This window comes from Pelobates fuscus, chromosome 5 (genome assembly GCF_036172605.1).
Source record: "Pelobates fuscus isolate aPelFus1 chromosome 5, aPelFus1.pri, whole genome shotgun sequence".
Lineage (NCBI taxonomy): Eukaryota > Metazoa > Chordata > Amphibia > Anura > Pelobatidae > Pelobates > Pelobates fuscus.
This window is the reverse complement of record NC_086321.1, coordinates 197,983,308-198,000,472: the sequence shown is the minus strand read 5'-3', so window position 1 is coordinate 198,000,472 and position 17,165 is coordinate 197,983,308.

The window sequence follows — 17,165 nt, the reverse complement described above, 5'->3', positions numbered from 1 at the left end:
CAAACCACTAGCAAACGTATAGTGTGCAGCATAACCACTATAATGTACTGTAGTGGTTATTTGCACATTAAAGAGTGTTCCTTTGAATAATGGTGCACCCAATCACTATGCATACATATTTAAGTATCCCTATATTCACCTATCTGTATTGCTTTTGAAAGAGAAAGAGAGTGCACCTAATTCACACTCTGAGGCATTCGCAAATCGTTTGACAGCTTACTGTGGGATGACGTCAGGGGACTCGGCATCATAACCACTACAGCATATGGCTCTAATAACTGTATTTGCATTTTGCAGCTTTATACACCTCAGTTAAGCAATATATTATCTGAGAATGCATGTCTACAAATGTCTCATGAATGCATCACAGTAAAATAGTAAATTACCCCATAACCAGTAATAAAGTCACATTTACCATTTACGAGCTGCCATTGGAAAATGTAAACGTAAAGATTAGTACCATTTACTGTAGTAAAACCTGGTTTGCTAATTTGAAGGTTGACATGGATAAATGTCTAATAGCAGAATAAATATGTAGTGTAATTTCTCTATTAGCAATGAGACGGTAATGGAGGAAGAAGTTGTGCTGGCAATAGAAACTGTGTAAGAATAGTATGGGAAGTAGTCCTTAAAACAGGGAAGAGTTTTGGAATTTATTTGCAAGGACCTAAGAATGTGAAGAAGAAGCATGTGGTTTATGACAGTTTTATCTGAATAGTAATTGCTGGGGAAAGTGTAGCAGTGAGAGAACATTATGATATCTGCTTTCCATAACCGGAAGAGAGCTGTGTATAGCAGACTGTGTTTTCTCTTCACACATATATAAATATGTAATATGTAATTTGTTAAAAGAATACACCACGCACCATAACCACCACAAACTGTTGGAGCATGTCATCTCATTGTAATCTGCCAAACCATTTATAGCCTGGTTAAACACTTTCCTGGGTCCCATCAGACGCTTGCCCTTCATCTGGTATTTTCAGAGCTCCGGAAGCCTGATATCAGTGTATTCAGTGCATGAGTTGATGCGTTTGTTAGCTGAGGGTACTCAGCTGACAATTTTTTACCAATTAATGAATATCTACATTAGCATTTGGCTGAAATCCACAGACTTAATCCACAGACTTAAAACATGAAAGAAGAGAAGACGGTAGTTACTTATCTCCTAGGTGCTTACAGGGTGTGGCTTTCACAATAACCCTGTATAAGTGTCATTAGGAGTCCAAAAAGAAGTCTAATTTATTGTTACAAGCACAAGTTACAAGCCCAGTCATGCTAGTTTCCTTTAAAGTAGTATTGTTAAGTTGCTTTCAGAGAGACAAGAACAACTTAACCCATGAGTGATGGCTTACCAAGTTCTCTGTGAAATAATGGAAAAAAATGCTTTGTAATGAAGCAATTCGGAAGAATAGACTGGTAGCATGGACCAGACTAAACCATAGTACATATTACATTTGTTAATCTGAACAAAATACTGATTGAGAATTTCCAACTAAATATGATAAATCTTAGAAAGAACTGAATTATCTTTCCAGAAGGGGACTTTATGGCCAAACTGACCCCACACAAGTAGTATGGATAATTAGAACCAGATTTGGTTAGTCTTAGTTTTCTAAGCACATTGAACACTTGGATAACTAAAATTTGTTAAATATGGATCTAGAGCTTCATATGGCTAAGGGATAAAATATGTGGGAGATGAAACCTACTATACAAAAATATGAATACCGCACTCAATAAATGATATTAAGTAATAATTAAACCTATGTTCAAATTCATAGTATTTATTGAAAAGCTTGTAAATTCATAAAGTTAATGGTATTTCAACCAAGTAGCACATAATTCATCTTATATACACCAACGATGTACAAATATCTATCTAGACACAGTATCCTCCTATGTGTAATGAATAGTACAATAAGCTTATAAAATGAAAATAATGTTACGGAATGAAAAAAAGAAAAAATGAAAAAATATATTTGAAAAAATATATAGAGAATCTATATTGAAAAAATGAGAAAAAGAGAAAAAAGAAAAAAAGAAAAAATAAAAAATGAAAAAACATGAAAAAATTCAAAAAATGAGAGAAATGGAAAAAATGAAAACTATACAGAATGCTAAAGTCCTGATAAATACAAGTCCAGTATATAGTGCACTATATGTTTGCCCACTCTCTGTGGGTTGGTCTCACCAATGTCGTCCACTTCTTTATGTAGTATCCAGTAGGAAGATGCTGAAGTCTGTGAGAGATGGTCTGAATGGAAGGGATGGAACGAATTCCTAATAGTAGGAAGAGTGATCGCCACCTAGTATCCGCTGGTGGCTGGTCAAAACCTGTTTTGGAGAATGAAGTTAATCAGCTGTATCAGGCTCTGTTAGAAGCGAAATAGAAGTCACTCGTAGGGCTTTCCTTGTGAATGGGCATGGGCTGCATGGGCTGCGCGCTCGGGACATATACGTCCCTTCGATGGCCCCAGTGTCCGTGCTGTCAAGGAAGAAAGAAACATCTGTGTTTAAATACCCTCAGTTTAAGCGGCAAACTCTGCCGTATCCAATTCACGGTCCAACTTCCGCATTCCAACGCATACGTGCGTCATTACGTCATGCGTCTTTCACCAAACTTTATTGGAAACGAACATTTTGATCGGATTATTGAGCTAGAAAGAGCACTAGCTTATCAGCATCAAACAGTACATTTACAGAAACAATTATGTATAAAACTTTGAGATAGAAATGTGAACACAATGCAAAAGGACACATGAATTGTATACTTGAATGTATACCTGTAAATACAATGCAATTGTATACTTGTAAACACAATGCAAATAAGGACATGAAATGTATACTTGACAGTAGATAATGCAAAAAAGGACCTAAATTGTATACTTAACAGTGAATTGACAGTAATACATATGTACTGCCTCAATGAATGCATATCATCTAAACAGTCTTGCATACACCTAAAACACAGAACAGTGTACTGTTAATGCTCACCTGTAACAGGAGATCAAGAGGGAAAAGTGTAATCTTGGTGCAAGAAAGCTAGTTGGGTAACCAGCTGTGTGAAAAAGAAAGAACAACTATTATATACTCCAAGAGAAAAATATATTTTATAAATACATTTAAAAAAATTATTTTCAAAAAAATATTTTCAAAAAACAGGGGGAAATTTTATAAAAAAGGAAAAGAAAAAGAAAAAGAAAAAATTGCAGGTAACAGATACAATGCAACTGACCTGTCTACTGTAACCCCTTAGTGTCCCTAGACCCTGTCTGTGAGGGACCCTGTAATGACGACAGGTAGCGGACCCAGAAGAGTCAAATTGTTGGCAGGAGAGAGCCACGGACCACAATTGGTCACGGGGAGCATCTGTAAGGAGCACAAAATCACAGAGCAGACAATGGTGAGGAGACCGAAATATATATGTCATAAAAAGTGTTTGAGATCATAATCCTCATTCAGTCCTAGTGGTGACAGAGTCTCCAAGATACTAATCCATTTAGTTTCTCTCTGGAGTAAGAGTTTCTGTCTGTCTCCCCCCCTTCGTAGGGGTGGGATTCTGTCTAGGATTTGAAACCTCAACTGGTTCACGTTGTGATTATGCATTTTAAAATGTCTAGGTACCGGAGCTTCCACTTTATTGTGTAATAATGCTGCCCTGATGCTCCTTTTGTGCTCCCCTATCCGCTCTTTCACTGGCCTGATGGTCTCCCCCACATAAAGGAGCCCACAGGGACACTTTAGAGCATACACGACAAAGTCTGAGTTGCATGTGTAATAATCCTTAACAAAACATTTTTTACCTGATCTAGGATGGACAAAATATTCCCCCTTAATGACACTGTTACAATGTGAACAGTTAAGACAAGGAAAGGTGCCCTTCTTGGGTTCTGAAAAAAACCTAGTCTGTTTCTTAGAGGAACCAATGTCAGACTTCACTACCATGTCCCTCAGATTGGAGGCCCTCTGGTAGGCAAAGAGCGGTGGTTGTTGAAATATCGGGGGTAGTTGGGTATCTCCCTGGAAAAGTTGCCAATGCTTTAATATAATTTGTCTTATGTCCCTATTGAGTGGGGTATATGGTGTGACAAGTGTAAGTCTTTCTACTTTCTCTGTAGTCCTGATGCCCGATAGGGTATCTTGTCGGGAAAGGGTATCAATCCTCTGTCGCTGGTTATCAACCACATGTGCAGGATATCCCCTCTCTATACATTTTTTGGCCATATAGTCTAAGCCCGTGATCACCTTATCCTCCTGAGAGACTATTCTTTTTACCCTTAGTAATTGGCTATATGGTAACCCATTTTTTAAATGCGTCGGATGGAAACTGGAATATGTCAGCAGATTATTGCGGTCAGTGGGTTTTATATATAAGTCACTCTGCAGGTGGTTACAAGTCCTCTGGACCTGGACATCCAGGAAGGGAACAGTCGTAATGTCACAATACATGGTAAATTTAATGTTAGCATCCAGTGTGTTTAGTGAATCAAAGAATTCTTGTAAGTGGGCCCTCGTGCCGCTCCAACATATGAATACGTCGTCTATATATCTTTTCCAGACTAGACATTTGGAAAATAACGGATGTGGATAGATGCAAGTTTCCTCCATACGATTCATGTAAATATTAGCATATGTTGGAGCGACATTCGAGCCCATAGCAGTCCCTTTAATTTGCTTGTAATACTTGTCACCAAATAAAAAATAGTTCTCTGTTAGGATGAAGGTCAGTAGTTCCCTGATATATTGTCTTGTCTCCCCTTGTTGGGTCAATAATGGATCTTTGCTTAGTGTCCAGTCTACTGCCTCAATCCCTCTTACATGATGAAACCTACTAGATGCATCTGCAACAAGAAAACAGTTCTAGACAAAATTAATAACCAGCATACAAAAAAGAATTATATTTAAAGCATATAGCAATATTTAAAGGAGTGACAGGGAGATGTGGCCATGAATTAGAGACGGTCCCTTCATGGTTTCATCCAATCCAATATTTCCCCATAGGGTAGCTTTGACTGACTATTAACAGTTTAATTGATATGCTTTCTTAACGAAGTTAGTTTTTAATGTTTTTTTAAGGAACTGAAACTGGGTGAGAGTCTAATGGAGCAGGTAAGGAAGTTCCATATGAATGGCGCAGCCCTAGAGAAGTTTTGAAGGTCGGCGGCAGAGGTGTGAGTATGAACAGGTAATATACGCAGATATTTAGCAGAGAGTAGGGCCCTGAATGGGACAAACTTGTGTATCAGTGAGCATAGGCAGGTAGGAGCAGTGTTTATATAAAGATTTATAAACAAGCACCCAAATTTTATATTGATCCCTATATCTTATGGGAAGCCAGTGCAAGGAGTGCATGGGAGGTGCCAGTAGACAGGTGAGCCTCACAGCTGCATCCATTATACATTGTAATAGTGTCACCTGGGAACGCATAAGACCACTGAGAAGCAGAGACAGACATGGGAGTAGCAACACTCAGGGCCGGCGCGTCCTATAGGCTGATTAGGCGGCCGCCTAGGGTGCTTCTCAAACGGGGGCGCTGGCAGTAGCTTTACTGCTGATTTGGGCCGCTTCCCTCTATGTGGGACAAAGTCTGCAGTTCATGCCGCAGGTGATGGCACCGGCACTAGGAAGCACTTACATAGCTGCAGACTAGCGACCGGTACCATCAACCCCTACACACCTCTCATGACGGCAGCGGATGGGCGCATCGTTCGATCACTCCCACCCCTTCCCCTGCACTCGGTGTCCAGTGGGCAGGAGGATAGCAGGGGGTGAGGGGTGTGGAGCTGAGAGAGAGTGGAGGCAGCCAGGTGCAGTCCAGAAGCCTGGGACACACGGAGAGACTGAGTCATTGTGAAGTGAAGGCAAGAGGGGGATTTAATAGTGTGTGTGTGTTTTAAAGAATGCGTGTCAGTCTGTTTGAGTCAGTGTGTGTGTGTGTGTGTGTGTGTCTGCTTGGGTTAGTGTGTCTGCTTGGGTCAGTGTGTGTGTGTCTAGATTAGTTTGTGTATGTGTCTGCTTAGGTCAGTGCATGTGTGTGTCTGTTTGAGGCAGTGTGTGTGTGTCTGCTTTGAACAGTGTGTGCTTGAGTCACTGTGTGAGTGTCTGTTTGGGTCTATGTCTTTGTATCTCCTTGGGTTAGCATGTGTGTGCTTGGGTCAGTGTGTGTATGTCTGCTTGGGTCAGTGTGTCTGTTTGAGTCAGTGTGTGTGTCTGCTTGCGTTAGTGTGTGTGCGTGTTGTTGGGTTAGTGTGTGTGTGTCTGCTTGGGCCAGTGTTTGTGTGTGTGTCTGCTTGGGTCAGTGTGTGTGCGTCTGCTTGGGCCAGTGTGTGTCTGTCACTCTGCATGAGTCAGTGAATTTGTGTGTGCATTGGTCACTGATTGTGATTGTGTGAACCATTGTAAGTGAGTGAATGAGTGTTTGCGTGAGTGTGTGTATGTGTGCATTTGGACACAAAGGACCATTTTAATGAAAAATAGAATCAATACGTTTAGAGGAACACTATAGTGTTAGGAATATAACCCTGTATTCCGAATATTATAGTGTCTCTGTCCCTACATAGATTCAAGCCTGGAGGGAATGGAGCAGCAAATTTTATTTTGTCTAGTACGGAAAAAATCCTTGCACCGGCCCTGGCAACACTTGAGGGAGAAAGGATGAGAAGCTCTGTTTTGGACAGGTTACATTTAAGATGAGCAGCCCTCCAGTTGGAAATGGCAAAGAGTTAGGAGGGATGGCGAGATATCAGGAGAGGACAGATAGATTTGCGTGTCATCCATGTAGAAATTAGCTGCTGAGTTTATCAAGGGAGACATTATAGATTGAGAACAATACGGGACCAAAGACGGAACCTTGAGGAACACCGACAAAGAGGGGTTGCGATAAAGAGGAGGAGGCAGAGAAAGATGCACTGAATGAGCGTTGGGAGAGTAAGGAGGAGAAAGCGCAGTGTCTCAAGATTATGGAGGATGAGAAGAAGTTGTTGAGATTCAACTGTGTCGAATGGAGCAGAAAGGTCAAGGAGAATTAGGAGAGAGTAGTGTCCCCAGGATTTAGCAACAATTAAGTCATTGGATATTTTGGTCAAGGTCGTTTTGACGAACATGGAATCTGGACTGAAGTGGGTCGAGCAGAGAGCTGGATTCAAGGAAGTTGGCTAAGGTATCGTACACAACTCTCTCAAGGATCTTGGAGGCAAACGGTAGTAGCGAGATAGGATGGTTGTTGGATGGGGAGTTAGGGTCAAGGTTTAGCTTTTTTAGAATTGGGGTGATGGTTGCCTGCTTGAAGGGTGAATGAAAAATAGCAGAGGAAAGGGAAATATTAGAAAAAAAGAGAAATATGTGAAATGTAGAAGGTGAGATAGTGGAAAGAAAATGGAAATGTGTGCTGTCCCTCACTTGGCCAAATATATTGAGGAGTACTTGTGATAAGGACTGATGAGCATCCAGCCTCTAGAGATTGAATGCCTACACCCCCAAAGGAAGCCCACCGAAAGAAAAACTTCAAACAGAATGCTAAGAATTCCCACGTGTTTAGTAACTACGGACTTGGAACTCAAGCTATTTCTATATGACATATGTCCAGAAACTCTACCTCTCAAGAGGAAAGACATGGAAAAGATAGATATAATGGGAAAAAGCTAAGAAGAGATGAACACAGTCAAGAAATAGGTTGAATTGTATACCAGATAGAAAGTCCACAATGCACATAGGCATACATGTGATAATTGTAGACTCAAGGTAAACTAACATTTTGGAAGGTAAGAGTTGCTGAAAATAAAATGGGAAACCTTCAGAAATAATTAAAAAAAAATGATATGGCTAAAATCCTATAAACTGTCACTGTCACTTCTGAGTATTTCATAAAGATATATTTATGAAATACCCATGAAGCGTGCCTTGGAATTTCATTGATATTCCAATGCAATCAAAACATATCATAAAAACTATTTTGCTGGTTTCCTCCATAGATTTTAGTGCTGAACTCTTGCACAAGATGTGTCTCCTGGCAGTTGAAACACCAGGAGCTGGAGAAGGTCTCCAAGAAGAAGATGGAGGTGATTGTGAGGGACCGCTTCAAGTCCTCCGTTTTAATGAGTATAACACACATTAAAATAATATTCTACTAATTATAACTCACTATTAATAAGTATAATACAATTTATTATATTGTTATGCACTCAGGATACACATTTACAGAAGCATACATTATAACAACTAAAGACAGACAACTGGGATATCATATTTTTTATGAAACAAAGTTAAAGAAACACTCCACTGATTTAAAAAATAAATCTATTTTGTAGATATAGCCTTAAAGAAAACATATATGTATTCATTCTGCATATTTTCTTTGGGAATATATGACTGAAAACAACTTGCAAATTCTGCAGGTAAACCTGCCGTATGCACCAGTCAGAGGGACCTTAATGAGATACCACTGTGCTGGGCATGAACACACACAATCAGTCATATTTATTTACAATGCTTCTTAATGAGCTGTAGTGCAGGGTAAGGGGTAAGGAGTACTCTTGGCCAGGATGCCTGTAATTTCCATTAGCTCTGTGAAGTGTCATTAATGGAACTGAAATTTATTTATGGTGCAAACTAACTGAAGTAAGATAAGCAAGAATAGGTAAAAGGTCTCTGCTCTGGCTTTCACTTCCGTTGTAAAGCCCAGACTGGATGCAGTTTACTTCATTGTTTTTGTGGTAAAAAAAAACAAACAAAAACTTTACCAATGCTTATCCATAGAGTTGTTTCAACTTCCATCATGCTGCATGTGATGCATGCCAACAGTAGAAGTATACATGTGCCTTTTAGAGGTATTTGATGAAAGTTTTGATTTGATTTGTTATGGCCATGCAACATACATTTTTTATTCTTACAGGTTACATGAGAAGTAAATATTTTTTAAAATATGTTTTTTGTCAATCTCTTTTAATTGAGATATTTGCATGACAATAAAATGAGACAATATGGTATTAGATACAAGATAATCATGAATAGTAAATTAACATTACCTTGGCTTCCTGTATCCTATAGGAGTCAATTCAAAGTGCTAACCCATACCTATAACGCACTGAACAATTCTAGCCCCTCATATCTCCTCACAGATCCATAAGTATGCCCCTTCACGGTCCCTCTGCTCTGCCCGTGACCTTCTCCTGTCCACTGCTCGCACCCGTACAGCCAACTCGCGCTTGCAGGACTTCTCGCGGGCGGCTCCCTTCCTATGGAATAGCCTGCCTACTGCCATCAGATTCTCCCCTAGTCTTCAATCATTTAAGAAGTGCCTTAAAACCCATCTCTTTAGGAAAGCTTATGGCCTCCCAGAGTAACCTCTACCTTACATACCTGCCTCTTGCTCTCTCCTAAAGGGCAGCACTCTACTCTCTCCTCCAGCTCTGCTTCACTCCCACCTTATTTGATTGATATTTCTCTCCTAATATGTTTTATACCCCACCTCCTATAGACTGTAAGATCGTTTGAGCAGGGTCCTCTTTAACCTATCGTTCCTGTAAGTTTTCTTGTAATTGTCCTATTTATAGTTACATCCCCCCTCTCATATTATTGTAAAGAGCTATGGAATCCATATAAATGGCGATAATAATAATAATAATAACATAACAATAAGCCAAACCCAATGGTTACATGAGAAGTTTAGCTCTCCTAATGCATTATCTACCATCATACATGTGAAGAATGCTTCATACGTGAGCACGCCATATTTCCCCAAGATGTCTCTGCACTAACAGCAGAATGGCACCCAATGCAGTGAAATATGTTGCAAAAATTGGAATTCAATAAATTTTTTATAAGTTTTGTATATGCAATACACTCTTTTTTAATGCTCATTCATAACATAACAGAGTAAGAGGTAAGGAGGCGTACTCTTCCCTGGATGCAGGCACAGGGAAGCATTATAAAATAGGGGCTCCATGTCACCCATTTGTCTCATTTAAAACAGAGCCCCTATTCTGGTACAGCTTGTGTTAAATGAGAGTAATCTGTATTTCATTTAACCAGTGGACGATAAAAGATATTGTTAAGAGAAATGTGATATTTAACAACTATAAAGTTAGTCTCATAGATTTCAAACCCACCAGCTCTGTGAATGAATGTTGATTTCTGTAAGATCAAATATCTTTTTTTCCGAATGTCTAACAAAAACTACCCTTTCGCCCTCATATAATATCTGAAAGTAGGTGGAATGCGTCAAGGAAAGAATTTTCCATTAAGTATATGGGATTTTATTATTTAAAAAAAAACACAACTATAGAACATACCAACAAAAGACGCCTTATTGTGAGTCCTAACAAAACGTGTAATCAATGGTTAGAATTGCTGTTAAGCTTTTCATTTTGAGCTGTTTATGCAATCACTTGTCATAGTGGAAATTAAATTGAAAAGTGCAGGTGTTTTAAATGATATGGACGGTGTTGTTCTCTAATATTTTTTAATTCGATCAAAGTATTTTATAGTAATCACATTTCTCCCTTGGCAGTTATCAATTAATATTATGATATATCTATATCCAGCCTCCATTAACCCCTTAAGGACCAAACTTCTGGAATAAAAGGGAATCATGACATGTCACACATGTCATGTGTCGTTAAGGGGTTAAAGGGGCACTGTCAATGTTTACTGAATTAAACATTGATAAATCACCAATAAACCATTTTTAATGAGCTGCTCCGTTTTCTTTTAAATTTATATTAAGGATTAAAACAAATACGGTATATCATAATGCATTCTAGACAAGGCACAAACAGGGCAATCATTGCTAATGTGAAAAGGAGATGGAATTTTTTTTTTTAATTTCCCCCCTTCTCTAGATGCTTTCTATCGGCTGAGAACTGCCAGGTGCAGAAGCCAGTGCATAAAACAATGATTGACAGGGAGCCTAGCTCGGATAAAAAAAAGTATGAGTTTCTAAATTGTCATTTCTTTTCACACCTCACAATGTGATACAGGAACTGGCTGAGCTGTTACAGCCAATCAATGGTTTCCAATTCACTTGCATGGGAACTTTCAAGAGAATTATCAAGGGCATTTACATATGTATTACATCGCATATGTGTGTCTGTGTGTGCGTTTTCACTTATTTTAAAGTGAGTATCTTCTAATCACCTGAAAGACTGTTTGTTCATTATTATAGGTGGATGGAGAAGCCCTTTAGGCTTTATTCCACGTGTACCTTTCTCTATCCAGCGTCCTGCTTGGTGGCACAAGGAAGTTGGCAGGTATGCTTACCAGGAAGAACATCTGTCACAGAAAGTGTACCTGACTTGCCCGCAGGCAAATTTTCTTGGAGAATTACAAATCTTTGTAACCAAACTGCTAAAGTCTGCTACAGAGACATCGACTGATCAAAGCAGGTGTACTGATCCTTAACCTTTGTTCTGTTTTTGGTAGCAATAATGAACCATTTATAATAGTGAAATGGACGGGCTTTATTTACACCACCCAACATTTCAAATAGCCAAAGAGAAACACTTGGATTTTAGGAGTGTGAGTGGGGCCAAGTGCAGAACTGTTCTGAGAATGTTTAGGGGACTTACTAAAAACAATGTATGGGACTAAAATGAATTTAGAACAAGAACAATGTTTCTTATTTACACAGACTGATTTTCCTAAACACATTTATTGTAGCTTGAAGACACGTATTGTTGTGGAGCTCTGTTTCACAATCAGACACATCAACAATATGGAATAAAAGAGAAAAGATAGGTATGAAAAGAGGGACATAGGTTTTTGGGTTCAAAATTGGGACTATTCCTTCTACATAGGGATACTTAGGATTCCTTCAATAAAGCCCGGTACATTTTGTGTTAGACACCTATTAAACTCAGCCATGTCATATGCAACATAGACAAGTAAATAAATATTGTTCATGCTGATTTCTATTGGATTTAATGGGGCTGATATGTCTAACATTGTGTACCACTCACAAAAGATGCAGGTCCCCTCTCTTTTTCTCCATTGCTAACCAGTGTAAACACTGTCATCATGGATTTTATAACTTCTCGAGGTATAGAGTTAGGAAGGTTAGTAGGCCAAACTGCATTTCTGTTCCAGTTAATGTTGATAGCACTGAGTGAAACATGGTTATTCCTACTAGATGATCATTCCCCAAAACACTGAAATATAGCTCAAAAAGATAGTCTTCGCACAAAAACAACTTTAGTTTAATGAAGCCATTTTGGTGTATAGATCATGACCCTGAAGTATATTGCTCAATTATCTGCCACTTAGGAGGTAAATGACTTTGTTAATGCAGCCATACACACGCCTGACACTGATTGTGACTCACACAGCCTCCATGAAAGAAACATTAAAAAAAAAAATGATTCGACATGGAGTTTACGTTAGAAGTTCTCATTTTCTGCTCTGTTACCTGAACTTTCATCTCACACAGGAGGCAGCTGTAGGCCGCAACAGACTTTCTCAGGAATTGAGTTGGGAGGCTGTGTGGATCACAGCCAGCTGAGGTGTGGCTAGATCAGCTGAAACAAGGTGATTTAATTCCCAAATGGCAGCGAACTGAGTAGTGAGATTACAAAGCCACTTCAATAAGCTAAAGTTTTTAGGTACTGTAAGAAAACACAGTACCACTTTAATATGTGACAGCCCCATTTAATCCTTCAGTACATGCTAAATTAACTCAATTCAAATGGGAAATCACAAACCTCTTCACACCTCTATTCACGACTCAATAGTGAAACACAATGTGACTTTATTTTTGTCTTGTGAAATGCAAATGTTATAACTGCGAGTTTATCCGCAAAGCCTCACACAAGCCAGGACAGCTGGAGTCAGTCTTTGAGCCTTGACGTGCTCTATGTGCTATCATTGAAAGCCTTCTTTACTTTGTGCCCCGCATTTTTTAACAGATGATATGACTCCAAGCCCGAAAGTGCCAGAGAGCATTGTGGGTGTTAAAGTGTAATATAAAAACAGCTGAAAAAGGTTCTGATATATTGCTGCAAAGCAATAGCAATATGTTCTACTTTCACATATCCATTTTTTTTAATCTGTAAGATTACCAATGAAATGACATGATCAAATGTTCTATGTTTTAGCAATGCTTTCTTTATGTCTGGGGAAACTCACAGACTCAAAATAACAAGCACAGTGAACATGATGACAGCCAGGAATATGAGCATTTACATAAATAAAAGAAAACAAAAGGTTGTTTAACTAATATGAGAGGGGATGACATTCTGTAAAGCCTTATCACACTAGTAATTTAGGTCGGCAGTGATCAAGGACTTTCTTCAAATACATCCTTTTCTTCACCTAGATATTAGTGATGCAATATATTATTTTTCTCTTTTTTGCAGGCAGCTGCAAACCACAGCACCAGGCAGCTGTGAACACATGTATGACGAGCGTGACTCAGTTTGAATGATTCACAGATTGAGCAAGTCTAAGTGCACAGATCCAGTGATTAAAAGTGATATAGGGAGCTGTAGTTACATGGATCTGATACTGAATGTTGCAATATAGGGGTTGAATGATTTAAGTGTTTTAGTTTTACGTGTCAATTTAAAGGGACACTATAGTCACCATAACAATACAGCTTATTGTATTTGTTCTGGTGAGTTTAATCATTCCCTTCAGACCTTTTGCAGTAAATGCTGTCTTTTCAGAGAAAATGCAGTGTTTATATTACAGCCTATGGATACCTCCACTGGCCACTACTCAGATGGCTGCTAGTGGTGCTTCCTGGGGCAGTGCTGCACAGTGTGCTGCACTGCTATTTAGTGTCTCCACCCTCTGCATGGACACACTGAACTTTCCTCATAGAGATGCATGGATTCAATGCATCTCTTTTAGGAGATGATGATTGGCCAGGACTGTGTTTGACTTTAACTGGCTCTGCCCCTGATCTGCCTCCTTGACAATATCAGGCAATCCAATACTTTCCTGTGGGAAAGCATTGTGATTGGCTCAGATCAAAGCTTTTGATTATGTCAGCCAGGTAGGTAGATCAGGGGCAGAGCCAGGACCAGCAGACTGGAAAAAATACAAGATTTTACTACATTTAGGCAGGCAAGGGGGGCGGGTCGGGGAGCTAGATAGTGATTTTAAAACTATAGGGTCAGGAATGTTTGTGTTCCTGACCCTATAGTGTTCCTTTAATTTCTAGAATGACCATAATCATCAGCTCAGGGCATTACCATCTTTAGTGACTTATCATCTACTCGGCCCAGGATACACATAAACATAAGTGAAAACTCATAATGCTCCACCTCCTGAAAGGTGTGCGCATAAATTGTAATTAATTTATTTACTGAATACAATTCATTTGTAGTGTCAAAGAATAACTACAAATGTACTAATTTAGTTTGAGCAAACTGTTGCTTGACGGAATCCCCTTGTTAAAGTAATACTATCAGTATAGTGCTAGACTACATGTTTAGGCGCCGGTCCTCCTCAGAATAGAATTAAAAGGTATTTTATTTACCCTTTTCTCCATCACTGTCTGGTCTCGCCATGGCTGGCAGCTACCTCCATGGCTGAGATCATCAATCTCGATGAACTCAGTCAATCCAATGCTTTCCCATAGGAAAACATTGGGAGGCTACTGCGCATGTATTAAGGCATCTCTATGGAAGGCATTTAGCGTCTCCATGCAGAGCACACAGTGCAGTACTGAGATAGGAAGCACCTCTAGTAACTGTCTGAGTAACAACCACTAGAGGTGTTACTAAGCAACAATGTAAATGCTGCCATTTCCCGCAGCATTTACAGTGCTGAGCATGCGGGGTCATGCTGTCAGGGCCACCCGATGGATGTGGATTGTTAGGGGGCCCGGTCAGCGCTGGGCACTTTAACAGCACGACCGGGCCTCCTGTGATTACATCACACACTGGGAGGAAGTGACTGCACGTCACTCCTCCCAGCTAACACACAGACCGCGTGGGAGGAAAGAGGAGGAGGGAGTCAGAGTGGGAACTCTGACTCCCATCCACCTGAGCCACCACTGGACCCCAGGGAAAGTCACCCTCCTGCACCTTAAAGGTAGGAAACAGGAGGGTGACTTAAATATAATGTGTGTGTTTGTTTGTGTATGTGTCTTTGTATGTATGTCTTGTGTGTGTCTGTCTGTATGTATGTATGTGTGTCTGATGTATGTGTCTTTGTATGTATGTGTGTGTGTCTGTCTGTATATATGTGTGTATGTATGTGTGTCTTGTCTTTGTATGTATGTGTTGTGTGTGTGTATGTGTATTTGTATGTATGTGTGTCGTATGTATGTGTGTCTTGTGTGTGTATGTGTCTTTGTATGTATGTCTTATGTATGTGTCTTTGTATGTGTGTGTCTGTATGCTTGTCTGTGTGTGTCTGTATGTATGTGTGCCTGTCTGTATGTATGTGTCTTGTGTGTGTGTGTCTGTATGTGTGCCTGTCTGTGTGTCTGTATGTATGTGTGTGTCGGTCTGTCTGTGTGTGTGTGTCTGTATGTGTGTGTGTGTGTGTGTGTCTGTATGTATGTATGTGTGCCTGTCTGTTATAGTGGGCTATAGTAAGTAATAGTAAGTGGGATACCTAGCTCAGCCTTCCTACTGGGCATTGCTATAAGGAAGGTTAAAAAAATAAAAAAAGGGGGGGGGGAAAGGTGGGGAGGGGAATTGAGGAGGGAGAGGAGGGGAGCTGACGCACAGATGAGAAATCATATTATGCGCAAACAGAGAAGTTGTCTGAATATCACCAAAAGAGGAGACCTTCGTTCCTTACGAAAATCGAACCAGATATCAAATATTTAGCCTCGCAGCATAAGCCTCAACGATCTCATTAATCACTAGTAAAGGTAATTTCAATTTACTTTTTTGTTTTCTCATTACACTTTGTAAAGTTAAAAACATTATAAACATGCATTAAGTAGAAATAAAAAGATAAATGTACGTACATTTATTTTTTTAAAAAATACCCTCCTTTCTAAAAAATATGCCGCACTTGCGCGAAAACTGGTGGGCAGTAAGAAAGTTTTTTCAACCAAAAAGATGCATTAGTGGGTGGTGGGTAGAAAAAGGTTGACTACCACTGGGTTAGACAGAGGCATAGAACCATGAGTTTGCTTTGCCTTACTAACCATCCCTACCAAACTTTCAAACTGCCTAGCTAAAATCCAGGGCCGTCTTTAATATGGATTGGACCCTGGGCAAACATTTGCTTGGGCCCCGTGAACCCCGTCGTCCCCTCCCTGGCATGCAATCATGCCCCCCCATCCCAACGCAGAGGCGGACGTAAAGTAGAGAGGGCTCTGGTGCATGAATTGTTTTGGGCAAGAGAGGGCAAAAGGTAGCTCCCCATCTGTCATGCAACTCCAACAATGCTTTGACAGCTGGGGCGCTTCCATTTCCCCATGCATGCAGGGTTGTATTTAGCACTGAGCAGTATTTGTGTGTTTGTGTGTAAGCATGTTTTTGTATGGAGTATGTTTGTGTGAATGTAGAGGTGTGTTTGTATGTGGAGATGGCATTTAAATGCAAGTATGCATTTATGTGTAGTGTTGGGTTATGAATACACTGGTGTGTTTATATATAATTTTGTTGTTTAAAAAAAGAGGTGTGTTTATATCTAGGGTTGAAGTTTGAATGCAGGTGTGTATTTGTGTGTAGTGTTGAATACTGAGATGTATGCACAAATACACATGCACTGTCACAAACACACACACACACACTGTGATACACATACACACACATAAACACTTGCAGATACACAGATATACACAATCATACAGATGCAGCTATACAGACACATTTACACACACTGACACACACACACACATACAGACACACAACCTGGCACACATGCAGACACACAGATGCACACACTGACACACACGCAGATACACTGACAACATACAGATACACAGACACACACAATGACAACATACAGACACACAGATACATAACCTGACAAATGCAGATACAAACACTGACACACATGCAGATACACACATTGGTTACATACAGATACATGCACCGGTATGCACACTGGCACACACACAGATAGATACATACATACTGACACATACACAGATATACTGACTGACACACAGACATACAAACTGACACACAGACATATACTGACTGACACATACATTCTGACACACACACAGACATACATACTGACACACACACAGACAT